The sequence below is a fragment of the Cupressus sempervirens genome, chromosome 9, assembly GCF_028749045.1.
Source record: "Cupressus sempervirens isolate cs-2001-9-10 chromosome 9, ASM2874904v1, whole genome shotgun sequence".
Classification (NCBI taxonomy): Eukaryota; Viridiplantae; Streptophyta; class Pinopsida; order Cupressales; family Cupressaceae; genus Cupressus; species Cupressus sempervirens.
This window is the reverse complement of record NC_143126.1, coordinates 554,877,031-554,898,107: the sequence shown is the minus strand read 5'-3', so window position 1 is coordinate 554,898,107 and position 21,077 is coordinate 554,877,031.

Below are 21,077 nucleotides of genomic sequence, written 5' to 3'. Positions count from 1 at the left end.
CATTAAACCTGTCAACCCTCAACTTACCCTCATCTGCCATCGCTCCCACTCAACTGTGAGACTCCCACTTAACCATGAGACTTTCCTGCAGAGGATAACTGAAAGACAACCTTGCTCTAATACCACTTGTTAGGATAAACCACGGACAGAAATAAAAACTACATGCAAATATAACCAATAACAGAAAATAATAGAACACACAAAAATGAACACAAGGCACCAAGATTTAACGTGGTTCACCCAATCCCTAGGCTACGTCCACCAAACAACAAGTCCGATCTTATTACAATCCAGTGATTACAACCTGATTACAATCTGTAATCCCTTACAGCTCAATACTGCCGCAAGAACCGATTTCGTAATATGTCGGCTACCATTTTGGCTACTTCCCAAATTTTTTTTTTCGGGGCGATGCCCCGAACCCCACTATTTATGAAGTATGTACAGTACTTTCCTAATCAGTCACCACAATCTAACATAAGGAAGTAATCTAGTCTCTCTTAAATTCTTAAAGTGCACAACTTCTCATTCATTAAGGATAATTAGTCACATGCTCTGAAATAGGCACCCATAAACCAAAAAAATGTAGTTCCAATAGCAAGGTAAAAACAATTCAAACTTCCACCCAATCCATCCAATCTCTATGGAATCATGAGGAAAGGTTCCCCAATGTGTCTCCAACACATCCATAACCATGAAAAGCATAGCTCAAGAAAAATCCAAACTTGATGCTCATGCATTAGACTCCCCAAGTAAATAGAAAAGTATGTCCCATACTTTGATGCCCAAAGAAAGATTTGCAACCAGCTTCATCTTTACGTAAGGCTTCCACTTCATCAAAGTCAATAGAACACATTTGAAAATTAACCATCTATGATCCATCCACTAAAACATCAGAATGAAACACATATCAGCAACCTAGTCAACATGTTCACATCCAAGAACAAACTGAACATAATGCTTTCAACAACATTCCCTCATCCACATCAACAACTAGTGAATGCACACTAGCAACAACAATCTCCACATCATTGGTAGAAATATGTATATTTCCATCAACACATGCCAAACTCCTAACACCAACAATCTCATTGCTCACAACAAGATGCTCTGCAACATACAAGTTACCACTAACAACAACTAGATCACCCATGACCAAGTGCTCTGCAATATCCATATCACACTCAGCGAGCTGATAATAAAAATTAATCTCTGTCCCAATATCAACAAGGTTAGGAATATCCTCAGCAACAACCTCAAGTTGCTCTATAGGTTCTACATCATACTTCACAAATTGATTATCAAAACCAACCTCTTCCACCTCGACCTTGATATGCCATCTTCTCTCACGAACAACTCTTAATTAGCCAAACAACTCTCTTTTAGATCGATAGACTCCAACTCCACAAACATCTATGAAATTCCTTTCTTACCCTTCCTCGATCAACCAAACTAGTCTCAGACTGAGAAAACATCTCAAAAAACCTCCTCTCTACCAAATCATGGAGATTCACAATCATCTTAGGGTCCAATCCTCTCAAAGCCATCTTCCAAGGTCATTGTAAACCCTCTACAACAAATCCTTCCCACGATCCTTATGAAAAATCCAAATTGTTTGCAAGTGAAATCACAACTTGTCACCTTCCATGAACAATTAGGAACCACATCACAAGTCCAGGACCATGGATTCACAATCCACAAACTTTCTACAATCATGCCTCAACAAGACTAGTCTTCCCAAAAAAGATCAACCTTCCATAGATCCATCTGCATGTCCTCTACAATTGCGAGTTAGAACCATGATATGCCATCTTACAACCAAGAGATCTAGGACCCTAGAAAGAACAATCCACCACCAGATCAAGATCAAATCAAATCTACTTCTCCAACCCAAGTCTTGGTGCAAAGTGCCACAATTTCAGTGATCTATCTACACACTTAGGAACAACTGTGCTTTGATACCATCTGACACAACACATGGTAGGAGAATCCTCAATGGAGATGTCCTAACCCCTAGCAATATAACCATGCAGTGGAAACACAACAAAAAGAAACAAAAATGCAAGATCTGATACTAAATTATAACAATTCATTCATAAAACATAATTGATTACATATAATATGCCTGACTGTAAGGCCTTCTAGGTTAGGGCCAATACAAATAACAATTACAAAAATCAGTTCTACAAGATCCAAAAAGATCCAACTTACAACCAATCTTAGCTAGCCCAAATCTATAACATAATAGTAATCTGGAAGAAAACCACCAAGGAAATTTGAACTTGTGCTTGCAAGCCCTCTAAGCAATCTCCTTGTTTTCTAGCCTAGCCCTAGCCCTACTCTTCAAATTTGCATCTATCCTTCATTCCATCTCAACTCCATCATGAATAATGACTAAAGTCTATAATACAACCCCTACTTATACCAATCTATGCCACAAGTTGGCCCAAAACACAAATTAAATACAAATACATAAATTAAATGCCACAAGTTAGCCTACAATAACAATTAAATGTCCAAAAATTGATATCTAAGTAAAATTACAATATCTCCTAGCTTTGATTGAATTAGAATTCATGCTTCAAATTGTAGTTATATATGTAAGTCCTCTACAAACCAATGCACAAAGGCTGATTCCTCAAGGAAAACTATGCATCCATCCTAAAAGGAAAAGCGCGCATCCATCCTAAAAGTCACCCACACAAACCTGTCATGCAGTCTGCTAGAAATCAATACTATAGGAGAATAGGTATATCTCCCAAACTATAAAGAGTTAGAACTTAAGTGCATAGATTCTCATTCATTAAGGATAATTAGTTACATGCTCTACAATAGACACCTAGAAACCAAAAAAATACAGTTCTAGCAGCAAGGTAAAAACAATTCAAACTTCCACCCAATCCATCCAATCTCTATGGAATCATGAGGAAAGGTTCCCCAATGTGTCTCCAACACATCCCTAGCCATGAAAAGAATAGTTTCACCAAAATCCAAACTCAATGCTCCTGCATCAAGAAGTGGTGATGAGGAAATACTTCCCCTAGGAAGGACACCCCTAAAGGGGAGGGGGGAGGGAAGAAAAGCGTAGCCATGACCAAAGTTATTATAAGGCTCAGCTTAACATGCTTTAATAGCCAATGAAGGATTTGGAAAATAATCATACTAGCATTTGCCAAAGATTTGAATCCTTGGCTGAGTTCTCCACTAAAGTGATGCATTCCGCAGCTACCATCCTATAGTTTCTTAAGGTGAACAAGGATGTGAAGGACCAAGGAAGGGAAAGAGAGAATTCCCACACTATATATGAATTCTTGGTAGAGGAAGGGATGAAGAACCTCCTAGAAAAACCTGTCAAGGAGGGGGGGTGATTAGGGACAAGGATGGACCTAAGGCGAAGGATGTGGAAGAATTGGATAAGAAGGAGGGCAATTAGTCCAGTTGGTTATTTTTATTTCTGCTTTAATGTTATCATGTAATCTAAAATTGATGCCCTATGAGGCTTTTTTTTATTTGTATAAGTTTAATGGTTGGACTAATAGTAGTAGTATGGTGTTTTACTATTGGAATACTTTTCTATTTATATGCTAGATAACAATAGGAATGATGTTGTTAGGGCTTCTGTGGATTATGTTATTTTTTTGAAGTATAAAAATGGTATTGGTTAGATGATAGGGAGATAACCTCCAGCTAATCTTTCAACCATTTTGTCCTTCAAGGTCAACACCCTATCTCTCTTGGCTTCTATCTATATACTTCAAAAACAACTAAGATCTAGAGTAAACTTTTGTTTTAACACAAATTGGTCCTCCCATCAAATTTTTGATAATATTTTGTTTGGCATTGGCTTATAAAATCAAGGAGTCTAGAATTAAATGCTAAATAGAAGGAGGAGGCTTATTGAATTTTTAAAAACAAGTTAAAAAATAACAAAAATATAATATTAGAACAGACGAATACAAAGTAGTAGAACATAGTCAAATACAACACATATGTACACTAAGAATATTATATTATTAAATGAGCACTCCAAATTGTTAGAAATTTTTTTTCCTTCACACATAATATTAGGAGTGTCTTGTTTATATAGACTCTAAGAAGACTTCTGGAGGGCTTTGCTAAAACTACCATAGGAGAAAAGAACAATATGGACTATGTCATATGACTGGATATTTCTAGAATTTGTAGTAAATGCTCATCTACTAATACTGCACATAAAAATTATTCTAACAGCCACCCATAATGTTTATTTGGAGAGGATAGGGTCTTCCTTGAGTTGTAATAGATCTCTAAACTTAGTAAATTTGACTATAGACAATGCTATTTTGCAAATATAGTAAATTTGACTATAGACAATGCTATTTTGTAGATATATCAATGACTTGAACTTTTGTACCACAAAATTGTTGTTTTAGCTCTAGAATTTCAATTAGATCTTGAACAAAATGATGATGCACTTTTATATGTGTGGACCTTGCATGATATGCTATATTTTTTGCTAACTTGATGAAACTTTGGCTATCATAGAATATTGTAGTTGGAGAGTCTTATGGATGGTGTAGTTATTTAAGTAGTTGTGTAAGACACAATGCGTCTTGAGATGTCTTTGATGAGATGATATATTCAACTTTTGTCAATGAGAATGACACTATTGATTACTTCTTTTTGCTCCATGAAATTGGTCCTGATCCATAATGGAAGATATATCCTAAAGTTGATTTTCTATCATTAGTGTCACCTGTGTAATTAGAATTTGTATATCCAACTAGAGTAGGCTCTCCTCCATATTTGTATTCAATGCCAAGCTGGCAAGTACCCTTAATGTATCTTAATATTATTTTGGCTTCTTTCCAATGTTCAATGTGTGGATCTTCCATATACCTAGATACAATACCAATTGCATATGCAATATCTAGTCTAGTTAAAGTAAGATATAGAAGATTTCCAACAAGATGCCTATATAATTTCCCATCCACCTTCTTTTGAGTAGAGTTAGCACTCAACTTTAATCCTACTTCACATGGTGTATTAGATGGTTTACAATCACTCATATTAAATTTATTTAGTACAATAAGAGCATATTTAGTTTGAGAAAACATTATCCTTCTTTCTTGCTATCATACTTGTATGCCCAAACAATAATGCATTAGCCCTAATTCTATTATTTTAAAAACTTATTTGAGTTGATCCCTCCTTATCTCAATGTTATATGCATGATCTTTAATAATAATAAAGTCACCCACATACAATACAATGATAACAACTTTATCATCACTATTTTTTACATACACATCTAGATCAACTTTACTTCTTTTAAATCCCTCATCTAGAAAGTACTTATTTATTTTGGAGTGCAATGCCCTTGGTGCTTGTTGAAGACCATAGAGTGGTTTTCTTAATCTATATACCAAAATTTGTTCACCATATTTAATAAATCTTGGTGGTTTTCATGCAAATTTCTTCTCTTAAGTCACCATATAACAATGCACTTTCTACATCCATTTAATTTTTTTTCCAACCATACTTTATAGCTAAAGAAAATATTGTACAAATGGAAGTCATTTTGGCAACTTGAGAAAATGTTTCATTGTAATCTATACCATCTATTTTCTAGAAACATTTAGCCACTAACCTTGCTTTGTATTTTTCAATAGTTCCATTTGATGTAAACTTTGTTCCATAGGTCCATTCGCAATCAAACACATTTTTTCCTTCTAGAGCTGGAAACGTTGTTAAATCCCATGTTCTATTCTTTATTAAAGAGTTGTGCTCTTCTTGCATAGACTCTTCACATTCATCTTTTCCCTTTTCTTCTTCATACATGCTTGGAGTGTCAACCTACATCACTTTAGTCATAAGAGCATAATTAAAAAATATAGTTCTAGGACCTTATTGATAAATTTCTTGGATGCTTCTAAATTTCCTTGGATTTTCATCATCACTTTCACTTGATTCTTCAAATTGAGTCTCTTCTCTTGTAGTAGTTTGTGCACCTTGACTTTGACCATTGATAGAAGTAGATTTTACTTCTTCAATCAAAATTAGAAAGAAATATAATATTGCAGAGTTATCATTCTTAACATCTTCATCAAACCATATGTTTCATTTAATATAGATTTCATTTATTTTCCGATTGTATAACCTATATCCTTTTGATTCCTCACTATATCCAACAATTATGCACTTCTCACTTTCCCTTTCAAGTTTTCTCCTTCTTTCATTAGGAATATGATCATGTGCATTACAACCAAAAATTCTAAAATGAGATACTATAGGCTTTCTTCCATTCCATGCCTCTTCTGGTGTTATGTTCAAAACCACCTTAGTAGGTGGTCTATTCAAGATATAAGCGATAGTATGAACTACTTCAGCCCAAAATTTAGCTTCTAGATTCTTAGAGTGAAGCATAAACCTAGCTATTTCTATTTTTTCTTTCAATAACCCCATTTTATTGGGGTGAATAAGAGATACTTGATTCCTTCTTTATAACATATTCTTTACAAAAGTCTAAAAAGGCCTTATTCATGTATTTAGTTCCTTTATCAGTTATTATTATCTTTAAACATTTCCCACTTTGTTTTCCAGTCAAAGATTTAAACTCTTTAAACTTTTGAAAAACTTCATCCTTATTTTGTAGAAAATATACCCAAGTTCTTCTACTATAATCATCTATAAAAGTGAGAGTATACCTTGATCCTCCAATTGAAGGTGTTTTTAAAGGACCTATTACATCACTATGAACTAGATATAGAGGATTTTTTGCTCTTCATGATTTACCTTGTGGGAAACTTTCCACATGTTGTTTTCCCATTACATATCCTCCACATACCTTTAGATTTTATAATATCTTTGGAAGTCCATGCACCATTTGTAATCTCTCCATAACCTTGATACTTGGAAAATTGACATGCCCCAAATGCTCGTGCCACAACATGTTCATATCATCATATTGGTCAATAACACACATGTTTATCTCCATATTTAGAAGTAAATTATTGAAACTTATATAATCATTCTCCATTTTACCAGTTGTAGTAACTCTATAATTATCATTGACATCTTTGATTAAGCATTTATCATTGTAGAATTCTATTTTATATCATTGACTCGCAATTTTAGATGCTAAAAGTAAATTTGTTTTTATTTAAGGGAACAAATTCATTTTTTTCAACAAAGCATTATCAACCTTGGCATTACTAGTCCCTTTAACTTCTAAAGCACTATCATCTCCTGAATATATTTTCTCTATAGTATTTTTACTTATTGATTAGAGTTGTTCCTTATTGTGTGACATGTGTTGTGTAGCACTAGAATCAATAACCCAATCACCTTTGAAAGTATTATTTTATTAACATGAAACAAAAAATCTATTTCTTTTAAAATCACCAAATTTTGGAGTATTATATACCTTCTTTTCTATATCTCTTTTCTTGTTGAAACATTCATTTTCCTTATGACCGATCTTGCCACAATAATTACATTTTCATTTACTTCTATTATGTTCTATAGATGAAGCACTTTTTATTTTCATACTCACAATTTATGTCTTTAGATTAATTATCTTGTGACTTCTTATAGTATTGTTTTCCTTTCATTACAAATACTTGAGATTCACCATCACATGACTCTTTTTCTTTAACCTTCTTTTCTCTTCTTGGACTAACTTAGCAAATGATTCTTTAGACTTAATAAACTTTTAACTTATTTGTTCTATCTAATCCCCTTATAAATGATTAATAAGATCCCATAAGACTTTGTAGTATAATTTGCACAAAATCTCTATCATCTATATCTTTTCCAAGAGAAGCAAGTTCATTCTTCTTTTTCTTTAATTTAATTTAATGTGGGACTATCTCTTTTGAGCTTTATAATTTCATATTGTATAACTTAGTAATGAGAGATAAAATCCATATATCACCTGAATTTTGATATAGCTCCTTCAAAATTTCCCTTACTTGGATTCCACTTATCTCATTAATATTACATGAAATTCTAGAAAAACTCCTCTGAAAGTGTAAGCTTGATTAGTGTTTCTGCCTTCTTGTCTCTTGTATCCCAATTATGTTGATCATTTCCTGGATTTGTAGACCTTTGTTCAATACCAGTCACAATTTTATAAAAATTTTGAAGAGTTGGAGTGATTTCAATTTAAGATATCCAATCATAATAAATTTTCCCATTTAATTTAATTGTAGGAAAAGTAACACCAAGATATTCCATTAAGAAATTCTCTCCTTTTTGGATGAGAAAGAAAGAGATTATAAAAAATAATTCCCAAATTGAGACTAAATTTTTCTCACCAATTTCTTGAAAAATACTCTCTTTACAATAGTCTTCTTTTGCCCCAAAATAAATTTCCCCTCACTCCTAAACTACAACTTGCAAAAGTAAGGATTCATGACAAAGAAAGTATATTTTCATAGCCCCAGAAACTAAAACAACTCTAATACCATATTGAACTATTAAAAACATGGTAAAACATAGCAAAAATATATCAACAAAAAAGAGGAATACAGAGCAACATAACAGAGTCAAACACATCACATATGCACACTAAGAATATAATTTTATTAACTGAGCATTCCAAATTCTTACGCTAATTTTTTTCTTCACACATAATGTTAGGAGTGTCTTGTTTATATAGACTTTAAGTAGAATTCTGGAGAGTTTTGTTGAAACTACCATAGGAGAAAAGAAAAAATTGGACTATGCCATAGGACTAGATATTTATAGAAATTGTAATAAATGCTCCTCTACTAATTATGTACATAAACACTATTCTAACTATTGGGACTCAAAATTAAAGCCCTGATTTTGAATACCATTGAGAAAATCAAGCCCTATACATACTTTTAATGCATGTGTACCTGTCTGTCCATTTGAGGCCTAAGAGGTGTTTAATGTTTCTAAAACCTTACGTTCAGTATGTCTATACATTCCATAAAGATAAATTTCCAATCTAAGACCTTTCGTGAAGTCCCATTTTGAGCAATTGTCAAATCTGCATTTCTACTTGTGTTAAACAACGACAAGAGGCTATGTTTGCAATTGAATATCATGCAGCCAGTAATGTTTCATGACTCACCATTTTGGGAGTGTTTAGTATCCATACCAAAGAGCCAATGTTTCATATTTTGAGTTGTTTTGAATCCATTTGACTAGGTTTTGAATCCCTCAAAGTTGGTCATTTATTGTTCTCATGTTGATGTGAATTGTTCAGAATTCTAGGAGGCCCTCTTTGACTTGTTATAACAATGACCTAGTTGACCAAAATGAGAAAATTCCTTTTACATTGCATTCTAGTGGTCAAAGAATTGCTATGTTTCAATTTTGAGCTTATGAAAAATTTGTTTGATCAATTTTCGAACACAATTCCAAATGCAATTTGTAACTTTTTACTAGTGTCAGTAAATGCAGATTAGTTGTTACCCCTATTCATGATGTCACATCGCTAAACTTGTGATAGATGAGATCAAATGGATTGTACCATTGTGTTGTACTATGAAAATTCTTTAAGTGTGCCAGTTTACAAGTCTTGACAAATTTGTCTACACATTTTCCCAGGTCCATTTCATTTGAAAAAAATACTTTTCTACCAGTATTTCCAATTTGCAAATCTGAATAGCCCACTTTGACCGCTCACCAAATGCGTCCTGTTACTCTTCATGAGCGCTAATCACATATCTATGTTCTCCTCATTATAGTAAACCAACGCCCTAGTTGTTGTTCCCCCAAGTGTTGGTTTGCCCAGTTTTTAAAGCCAAATCTAAACACAATTTATTATTTTCTGACATGTTTTCTTGTAGGCAATTTTGAGATGGAAACTTTGATGGTCAATATCTTTTGATTGAGAATTTGTTATGATACAAGATTTGACAGGATAAGAGTCTGTGAAACAAAGAATCAATAGGTTTGATTTTAGAGCCCAGTTATCTATCTAGATCAGTTTTTAAAGCCAACCAACATGCCCTATTAGTAGAAAATTACAATTGGAAGATAAGATGTGAAAATGAATTTTAATGGATGGTTCATTGGTTGAATGGCCTTTAGTGACTATCAGATGTTCAATGGATCAATTAAAAAATTTAGTTGTATAAAAAAGAATTTTTTTTACTCTGACCCACTTTGGGGGCCCGATTAATTGTATCAGACTAAATAGAAAGGTGGGGGTTAAAGGTATTTTAACAAGGGGGCATTTTTGGGAGCATATTAGGATTACAAGTAAGAAGGAAAGGCATTATGATCAAAGGGATACAATTAAGAATTAGAAGGTAGATGAAAATAAGATGAGCTTAAAAGATCACCAAGATGGGCATAAATTTGGAGGGCTTGGCTGTTCTTCACTTGGAGTGGGAGCTTTCTTAGAAAATGGGCCATTCCAGCCTAACAAAACTATACTAGTGCAAAATCACTATAGTTGGAATAAAGAAGCTAATGTTCTTTATCTAGAGTCACCAACAAGAGTTGGGTTTTCATATGCTAACAGTACTTCATTCTATGAAGGTGACAATGATAGAGGAATAGCTCTAGATGATCTTGTCTTTTTCATAAGATGGTTTAAGAAGTTTCCAGCCTATAAAATAAGAGATATCTACTTGATAGAAATTTAATTGTATGAACAACATGACTAATTATAATAATTTAAACAAGAGAAACAACAACTAAAGGTAACTTTCCAAGTCATCATCCAGTATTCTTCTGAATTTGACAGAGTACTCCAAGTACCTACTTTGATAGATCAATCTAAATGTCCTCTGACAAGTTTTTAGTTGGTATGCCTTATCGGGTACTTGTGATAGTTTTAAATTTTGCATCCATTAAACAAAACCTTTACTAATTTAAATACAACCCAATGTATTGCCACATCTTTTGATGCATTTAGAAGTTTCTTGAGGGACATTCAAAAATTTCACAACCTTCTCTGAATTGGGAGATTTCTCTTTAGGATTCTGGATCATGAATTTTGATGTCATTCAATTCTAAGATAGCAAAGGAGAATAACAGTAGACAGTGTGAACTTTTCAAGTAGACATGGAGAGAATGCAAAACAAAACATTGAACAAGACTTGAAGACATAACTTGTGAATTATTACCATGATAATGATTACCATGATAACTTGTCTAATGGTTTGAGCACTTTGCTTTCTATTGACAGTGGGATTGAGAAGGAAAACAAGGTGAATTTTGAAACCACTGGTATAATGAAAACAAAAGAGGATGGAATTTTTGAACTTCAAGAGAAAAATGAACCAAATGTAAATAGTGATGAAGGAAAGGAGGGACTAAATATTGAACATGACATGTAGCCTGGCATAACAGGGCAAGTTTAGGGTCCATCTGAACCAACTTATGAAGAGAAAAATGCAAAGGCTTCTAAGGGAAATTCTCATGTAAACTAGCCCAAAGGATAGAAATCTTTCCAAGCAAAGTGGAGGAAAGAAGTAGGGATCCCTTCACATTTGATTACATCGCAAGGAGATGCAATTAGAGAAAATAATATTTTGAAAGCAACGATGTACACAAGAAGTAGAATTAATCCACAAAGGAAATTCTTTGCTAAGTGTTTTCCACGGTCAACTTCTCGTAGAATGAATTAACCATGGCATGAGAAAAATGTATGGGGTGTTCCCATTAGAGGAAGAGTAGAATGCTAGTAGCAAGAGAGGTGTCAAAGTAAGGAGTTGGAAGCAGTGATAAATGGAGTCTCTCTCTCACTTTCAATCAAATTTTGAATATGTTTCCTTCCTAACAAACATAAGCCCAAAGGAAAGAGTGACCACATTCTTTAAGTTTACTCATTCCTTGTCCCATGTGTATGGAAAGAAACCACAGGATGAAGTTATGAATGCAGGCTCAACCCAAGTAGGTGAGGTATGAATGAGAGAGGAATAGGCAGGCTATTAGGTATTCATGATAGAGGAACCAATCTATGATATCATTCACCATCCTTATGTATGTGGCTCATTATCAACCGTGGAGATAGATTTATTCAATTATAGTGTCAGAGATAAGGAATGAAGTAAACCCAGTGGTTGGCCTGTCCAACAATAACATAAATTTCCTTCTCCCAGGAAACAATAGAATGCGAGGGCTAGCTGATGCAATGCTCCACTATTTGATGAACAAATATGACCAACCATGCTGGAATGGAAGGAACATAAGCAAAAAACATATTTCCACCTATAGAGAAAAATAATATATCCCACATTGAGTGGATTTTATGATGTTTAAATACTAAAAAACACTATATGCTTAATGTCTTTAAGAAAAATAACTTTTAAAAGCCATGGGAAGATTTCACCAGAAGCAACATGGTGACCTCCCAAAAAAGTAGAAATCTGACAAGATGTTGTGGGGCCACCTAGGAGAGATAAGGAAATTAGAATCTAACACATGGCATTGATGGAATGATCAAGGAAGCAACTCACCTAAAAGTTTCTAGATTCTAGTGGTTTCCATGTCGCCACTGGAAAATGGGAGATTTCGCCAAAAGCAACATTGGCAACCTTCCAAAAAAGTTAAAATCTGATAGGAGTTGTGGGGTGCTATGAGACCATTCTAAATCTAACACGTGGCATCACGTAAATGGTCAAGGGAGATATAAAGAGATTTATTTAAAAATAATAATAATTGTATTCCTAGTTTTGAACGCTCAAACCTCCAGTTGAAAATTTTGATTTTCAATGGTGATTTCTTATAGTTCAAACTATATAGTTTTTTCAAATTTTCAATTGTTTTGAATTTTAATGTGAAACACTAGAGTTGGAGCTTGAAACTTCAAATGGTTGCCAAAGGCACACTTTTTGTCTAAAATATGCACTCCAATATTGTATCTCTTTCAACTATGGCATCTAGGGTATCTTGCTCTCTTTCCTTTTCTAGACGAGCACATTTAGCTTCCTCCTTAGTGACCCATTTATTCAAAACTCTTATCTCTAATCATATTTCTTTAGGATCTACAAAAGTGGCTTCCAAACCTACAGGATCATTTAAATCTATAAGATTAGTTTCCATGTATGGGACTACTCTAGGATTAAAGGGATCTTCAAATGTGCTCCTAGATCCTAGCTTATGACTCATCTCAGCTATCAAATCTGGCCTAGGGGATACATTCCCTATTGGTGACATATTCTTGTCCTAATAGTTTCTTTAATCTAGTAATGGGGTACTAAATATTCCTCCTAAAATTCTCATGGTTTTTGATTTAGAGCTGAGTGAAGAAGATTCTCTCCCTACCACTGGTTGGTATCAAGAATCGACTGATACGCTATCTCTTCATTTCCATGTGGGGTTTGGATCTACCTTTTTCTTATTCAAGTTCTTCTTACCTCCTTGAGATAAATTAGTATACATTGGTACATCAAGATTGGCTCTTGCATAAACTCTTGTGTTTTTCCTTTTGTCAGCCATATTTACTATTTATCAAATTATCACTAGCTTAAAAACCTTGACAGAGTTGCCACCCTATTCTTAGGGAAAAGTAACAATAAAATATCTCCTAGCTTTAGGGAAACAACACAAAATAATATAAACATATGTGACACATAAAGGGACCAATCACAAGAATCATAAGATTGCAACTTTGGCTTGACAGATAAGACACATGAAGGGGCTGCATACATTAGTGTACATATGTGACATTTGGTTATCCTTTTCTTTTAAATTTTCAAGGTTTGTCACTAAAAAAAGTCCACCATAACTAGAAACAATACTGAAATTTTTTGACAAACACATACAAAACTCAACCAAAGAAACTGCAATACTCCTCACACATATGGTGTACAACTCCCCAGCAAAGTCACCATTTTGTTGGAGTTTTAAAACTATTGAACAACAAAAGCTCAATACCAAAGTAATAATACTCACAAATCTAGGGATTAGTGTGAGACCTCGGCCCGACCCTTCGTATCCTTAGTTATTACTTTATCATTTTGATATTCACAACTTGGGATGTTGAGACATTATCTAATGGTTAGAACATATTATATTATTTCATGTTGTGTGATGTTATTTTTAGATATTTGATGTCTATTATTTAATGCTTTATGTATATGTATGTTGATGAATTAAGTTAAATGTAGGATTAACACATTGATTTTGGAATCTTTATGATTAAGGATATTAGTAGGATGCAAGAAACCCTGATGATGTATGTTTCAATTTATGTGAATTTCTGATACGTATATATTTACATGTGATTGTTAGGACTACTGATGTGTGCAATGAGTGTGCAAATATTTTAATCGAGGAAATCGATGGAGGAACAAAACTGATTTTTATGTGTTAATTTTGGAAACCTTGTTGTTCGTAATTCAAGTATTCTAACTGTGAGATGTATGTATTCTCTTTCTGTGTTCAGTAAATGTTAATGTTCGTAACTATGTTCTTTTAGTGTCGCTTGACACTCATGAATTGTTTATGTTCTTCAGTGTACTAATTAGGGTTAGCTCTGTAACCTTTGGACCTAAGTCAAATTTAAGTTAGTTCCTTTTTTCTAATTTAGTTTTTAATCGAGTTTAGTCATCCCTTAATCCGAATTAGTGCTTAATCTGCATTTTAGAGCTGTTAGTTGGTCCTAAGTATTTCCTAGCTTTTGTTTTGGCTCTAAAATTATTCCTAAGGCTTTAAAACATGAAATTATTATACCCAAAGGGTATGGGTATGGGTTGGGGGTCTTTTCCAACCCCTAAGCCCCTTTTATTGACTTTTGAGGTCACTCAAAAAGTTTCTTTTTGCCTATGTGCGAAAATTGCAAGTGGTTATCTTGAGTTGTCTTACCCCACCTCCTCTTAGTGTTTAACCATAGTATAGGTTGAGTTAGGAGTTTCTAGAATTGTAAGTGGGTGGGAGAAGCTATTGATCTTTTTGGGTGGTTTAGTTTGAGGCTAATTTAGAGGCCTTTCTTGGCTAGTTGAGGTTGTTACCCAATCTCTACATTTAGAGAGGAGTTTTGAAGATTGAAGCAAGGAAAGGGAAACTCTACTCAAACTTGTTCATTGCCATTACCTCTTGTAAAGGTAGGAAATTCTCATCTCCCTTGTTCAGTTTCCATGTTTGTTTCATGCTTATGCTACCTTGTTGTTTTTTCAATGTTTGTATGTTTGTGGGTATGTTGGGAAGCTTTGAAAACCATGTTATTTTTGGATGATTTCCTTTCATGTTTATGTTGCAATTTTGAGATTTTTCTTGCATGGGTGTTTTGGTATTACTCACCTTTGGAGAGGGCAGAAGTGACCAATTTTGGGAAAGGTCTATTTAGTTGGACTCCAACCAATGTAGAGTCTCTTCCCAGGATGAGAAGAGGGAGAAAAGGTAGGGTGTTATGGGCCCCAACTTGTCAGCACAAACCTTGTATGATTATGGTATGTTGAAATAAAAGAACATAAGTTCTTGGTATATAGTCTTGATTGGGCATTTGTTTGGTGTTGTGCTTGACTTCTCTTGGTTGGAAGAATCCACCTTTCTCGAGTGTTGATGTATTATGAATCTTATGGTGATAACCTTGTGTGAATATGTATGGTTGAATGGTTCTTGGTCATGCTTGTTGTCACCTGATCAGAATTATGTTCTCTCTGCGGTTCTTAGAAATGTGTTGCAGAAAATGATGTTGATCCCTTGATAAGGGACTTGAAGGAAATTTATTTTATTGTTGTAATTGGGATTGATTTCCTATGTAATTTTTAATTTTTCAATTTTGTTGTAGTGGCCACGACGCTGAGTTTTCTTCCTGGTTCTTTCCCAGCTGAGCCCTTGAATTAGGTTGTTAATAAAATAAGTGATTGAGTAATCTTTGGTTCTCTTAAAGTTTTTGTATTTTATTTCGTCACTTGAATGTATATTAAAGATAAGATGAAACGATGATGTTCAATTATGCAAGATTCAATTTGTAAATGTATGGTATCTCCTTTGAGTTTGATATGATTTAGTTTATGGTTGGTTGTGTTGAAAGTAAATTTGCAAGAACATGTAGGAAAGAATTATGTCAAGATATCCAAACTTAAATTTGAAACACGATAGAGGAAAGACCTCAGTGTGTTTCGATACTCCCTTCAAAATGAATAGAGCATTATCATTTTGATTTCTTTATTTTCTCAATTTCCTTAAGATTAGTTAGTCACTATGTTATTCAAATTGTGCTCCATCAGTTATAATAGATAGTTAAATGAATATTTAGATGATTATTCTATGAAATGTGGGTATCATTGAAATGCATAGCATTTGGGGTTCATGGGAAATTATTAACCAGGGATTCATAAGAGATTTACGTAGATTTTGATGATCTTGCAATAGTTTTTTTGTTGAGCATGATGTTTAATAAGATGATAAGTTAATATCATTAAAAAAATTAAAACATCAATCCTATAAGACTCCATAGTAAGACTTAAACCAACAAGAGAGTTTCATAATGCATGTAAAAAGGCCTGTAATAGCACATATATCATTCTGGAAATTGTATGGCAAACACAAATATAGTTGATACTATTACAGACTAATAAAATAATAGACCCTCAATGATTTAAAACCAATACTTTATAAAAATCTAAATATCCTAGCTACTAATATCTTTTCCTACCATATAAACTTTATATCATTAATGTTTTCCATCACCTTGGTGGACGTCACTTTGGAAGGAGGTTTTAAAAATGTGTTAAATCTTGCAAAGTCAAATTTTACTGCCACTTGGTGATGTCACCATACCTCCACCCTGTTCTTGGTTTGCGCTAGCCTTGTCTTGTCTTGGCTAGATTGCTTTTGGTATGGTTTAATGTAACCCTTTGTTTTCATTGCCATTTTTATTGGCTACCTTTTCCCTTAAAAAGGTTGGCCTGCGCATGACTAAGGCTTGGTCAGCGCTCATGATGATTAGGCAGAGCACTGTCCCAAGGACAGCGCTTGGGAAGCGCTGCCCATGTTTGAAGAGTGATGTTAGCATAGGGTAGTGTAGAGTAGGTTGTTGAGTAGATAGATGTTAGGTTAGGTTATTAATTTTTTTTATTATAAATTAAGTATGGTTAGTTTAATATTAAATTTAGAATTGTGTTAGTTTTATAAAGTAATGTTAAAAGTAAGTTGGCATTAAATATTATAGTAGTGTTAATAAATTTGCATATTAGTTGTAGTTTTAATTAAAATTGTTTAGGTATGGTTGTTTTAGAATATAGATCTTAAATTTAGTGTAATTTAGTTAAGTATTTTAATATATGTAACTTAGTTTAGCTTTGAAGATGATATTCAAATTAGAGTTAGTTATTTTAGTTACTAAAAAGCTTTAAATTAGTTAGAATTTAGTTAGTTGTTAATTAATTTTTAGTAGGTTTTTGATAGTTAATGTTTATGTTAAAGTAGTCGAAATAATTCTAAGTTAATAAATTATATATATATGTTATGTTTTAATTCTACTTAATTGTTTTTCTTAAGTGACTTTTCAATATCGATTAGATTGTCAATCGATAATTGTCTAAGAGATTTGTAATTGAACTTGATCTAGTTGAACTTGATTAAAATTTCTTTTTTTATTATGTTAACCTTATTTGAGATGAAAGATGCTATGTAATAAATGTTAAATCTATCTTTAATTATAATGTTATAGAGGAAATTTAAATTTATTGTTTTAAGATTAATATGAAATGAAATAAACGTCGATATTATTTTAATAACGAGAGCATCAAAATTTTAATGATGTATGCCTTTACAAGATATGTAACTTAAGAAGTAATGAAGAGAATCTTTTCATGCAATGTGATCTCAACCTTATCGAACTTAGAGCATCTTAAAAAAAAAAAAATTATTGTGTGTTTTTGCCCTCGTAGTTTGGGAATGACATTTTGGTATTAGAGCCAGTGTTTCAACACTAGGAATCTTAGACCATTATGCCTCTGAAACTTAAAAGTAGACATTAAATTGTGTAGGATGCCTCCTATTACTCAAAGCAACCCACGAGGCAGAGGTCGTAGGGCGAGAGGTCGTAGAGCGGGACAGGGGGATGGACCACCTCCACCTCCACCACCACCAAACCTGAACCAGGTCATTATAGATGCACTTCAGACTTTGATCGGTGTAGTTCAACAGAGAGTAGTACCTGTGGTTCAGCCAGTTCAGCAGATTCCAGTAGTGGAAGTAGAGGGACTCGAAGGAGGCAGGCCCAGAGGCAGAGAGAGGACTAGGAGTCCCCCACCAACACAGTTAGAGGGGCAGGATGAGCATGAAGGTGAGTCAATACACCAGAGAAGACCCCCACTTGGCAGACCTCCTAGATATGTAGGAGATGATATCAAGGAATTGATTTGACTTGGGCCACCATTATTTACCGGTTCCACTAAGGGAACATTAGCAGAGGCATGGTTGTAGAGCCTACATCGGTGCTTTGGATTATGACCCTATGGGAGTAATCTAAAGGCACACCTAGCAGTTCATCAGTTGAGAGGGGATGCCTCCAATTGGTGGCATTAGGAGGAGATCATAGGTGGAGTGAGGATGGATACCCTCACATGGGAATCATTCCTAGAAAGATTCTGAGAGAGGTACTTGTCAGAGCATTTTTGATAGAAACAGATAGAAGAGTTCCATTCTCTTTATCAAAGAGGTCTTACAGTGGCTCAGTATGAGAGCAGGTTTCTCGAGCTCCTTCCTTATGTGGAATATATGAAGGACGAGAAACTACGGGTACATCACTTTATCATGGGGCTGAATTTCTCACATCAGGGACTAGTTCGGATGGCCCTCCCTACCACCTTCAGACAGGTAGTGGAGATAGCACTTGTGGCAGAGGATACTCGGGGTAGACAAGAATCACGGGATCGATCTCAGAACTGAAACTCTACCCAGCAGAAACCTCCTTGGAAAGGGAATTAGAACTATACACCAGGGTCCTCTAAGGGCCAACAGTCTTAGCAGTAGCAGCAGGAACTCTCACAGGGTTACCAGGGCTTCGAGCCCAAGCAGTGGCAGTTATAGCAGGATTAGAAAGTACATACACCATAGCCACAGTCAGTATAGATTCAACAGTCTTCCAGGGGTGGATACAGTGGGTCTAGTAGGTCAGGAGGCCCACAATAGTCAGGATCAAAGGATACACGATCTTACACCCAAGGACCATGCTACACTTGTGGTGGCATGGGTCACATAGCTAGAGAGTGTCCACAAGGATAGTCATCCAGTGGTCAGAGAGGGGTTTTTTCAGAGCCAATAGTTGGAGACATGGGTAGGTCCCATAGAGTTTTCGCAGCGGTTGACAACTGCCAGATTGAGCACCAGGCTATAGTTATTGGGGCAACAAGTGGAGTTGGTCAGCCAGTCAGTGCTAGAGACTATCCATATTATTACCCGACAAACCCTAGCTCCTTGAGGTCAAGAGCTGGACCGAGTTAGGGTCTAGGGGGAATGTTGCGATGAGGTCATGATATTTTTTTGGGAGGATGCATCACGGATGCGATCTCAATACCCTTGTCTTTTGATGAACTCCAGGAGGAAGTTCATGCCTAGTGGGGGAGGATGTGAGGCCTTGCCCCGACCCTTCGTAGCCTTAGTTATTACTTTATCATATTGATATTCACAACTCGGGATGTCGAGACATTATCTGATGCTTAGAACATATTATATTATTTCATGTTGTGTGATGTTATTTTTAGATATTTGATGTCCGTTATTTAATGATTTATGTATATGTATGTTGATGAATTAAGTTAAATGTAGGATTAACACATTGATTTTGGAATCTTTATGATTAAGGATATTAGTAGGATGCAAGAAACCTTGATGATGTATGTTTCAATTTATGTGAATTTCTGATACGTATATATGTACATGTGATTTTCGGGACTATTGATGTGTGCAATGAGTGTGCAGATATTTTAGTCGAGGAAATCGACAGAGGAACAAAACTAATCTCTATGTGTTAATTTTGGAAACCTTGTTGTTCGTAATTCAAGTATTCTAACTGAGAGATGTATGTATTCTCTTTCTATGTTCAGTAAATGTTAATGTTCCTAACTATGTTCTTTTAGTGTCGCTTGACACTCGTGAATTGTTTATGTTCTTCAGTGTGCTAATTAGGGTTAGTTGTGTAACCTTTGGACCTAACTCGGATTTAAGTTAGTGCCTTTTTGCTAATTTGGTTTTTAATCGAGTTTAGTCATCCCTTAATCCAGATTAGTGCTTAATCTGCATTTTAGAGCTGTTAGTTGGTCCTAAGTATTTCCTAGCTTTTGTTTTGGCTCTAAACCTATTCCTAAGGTTTTAAAACATGAAATTATTATACCAAAAGGGTATGGGTATGGGTTGGGGGTCTTTTCTAACCCCTAAGCCCCTTTTATTGACTTTTGAGGTCACTCAAAAAGTCTCTTTTTGCCTATGTGCGAAAATTGCAAGTGGTTATCTTGAGTTGTCTTACCCCATCTCCTCTTAGTGTTTAACCATAGTGTAGGTTGAGTTAGGATTTTCTAGAATTGTAAGTGGGTGGGAGAAGTTATTGATCTTTTTGGGTGGTTGAGTTTGAGGCTTATTTAGAGGCATTTCTTGGCTAGTTGAGGTTGTTACCCAATCTCTACATTTAGAGAGGATTTTTGAAGATTGAAGCAAGGAAAAGGAAACTCTACTCAAACTTGTTCATTGCAATTACCTCTTGTAAAGGTAGGAAATTCTCATCTCCCTTGTTCAGTTTCCATGTTTGTTTCATGCTTATTCTACCTTGTTGTTGTTTCAATGTTTGTATGTTTGTTGGTATGTTGGGAAGCTTTGAAAACCATGTTATTTTTGGATGATTTCCTTTCATGTTTATGTTGCAATTTTGAGATTTTTCTTGCATGGGTGTTTTGGTATTACTCACCCTTGGAGAGGGTAGAAGTGACCAATTTTGGAAAAGGTCTGTTTAGTCGGACTCCAACCAGTGTAGAGTCTCTTCTCAGGATGAGAAGAGGGAGAAAGGGTAGGGTGTTATGGGCCCCTACCTCTCAACACAAACCTTGTATGATTATGGTATGTTGAAATTGAAGAATGAAAGTTCTTGGTATATAGCCTCGATTGGGCATTTGTTTGGTGTTGTGCTTGACTTCTCTTGGTTGGAAGAATCGACCTTTCCCTAG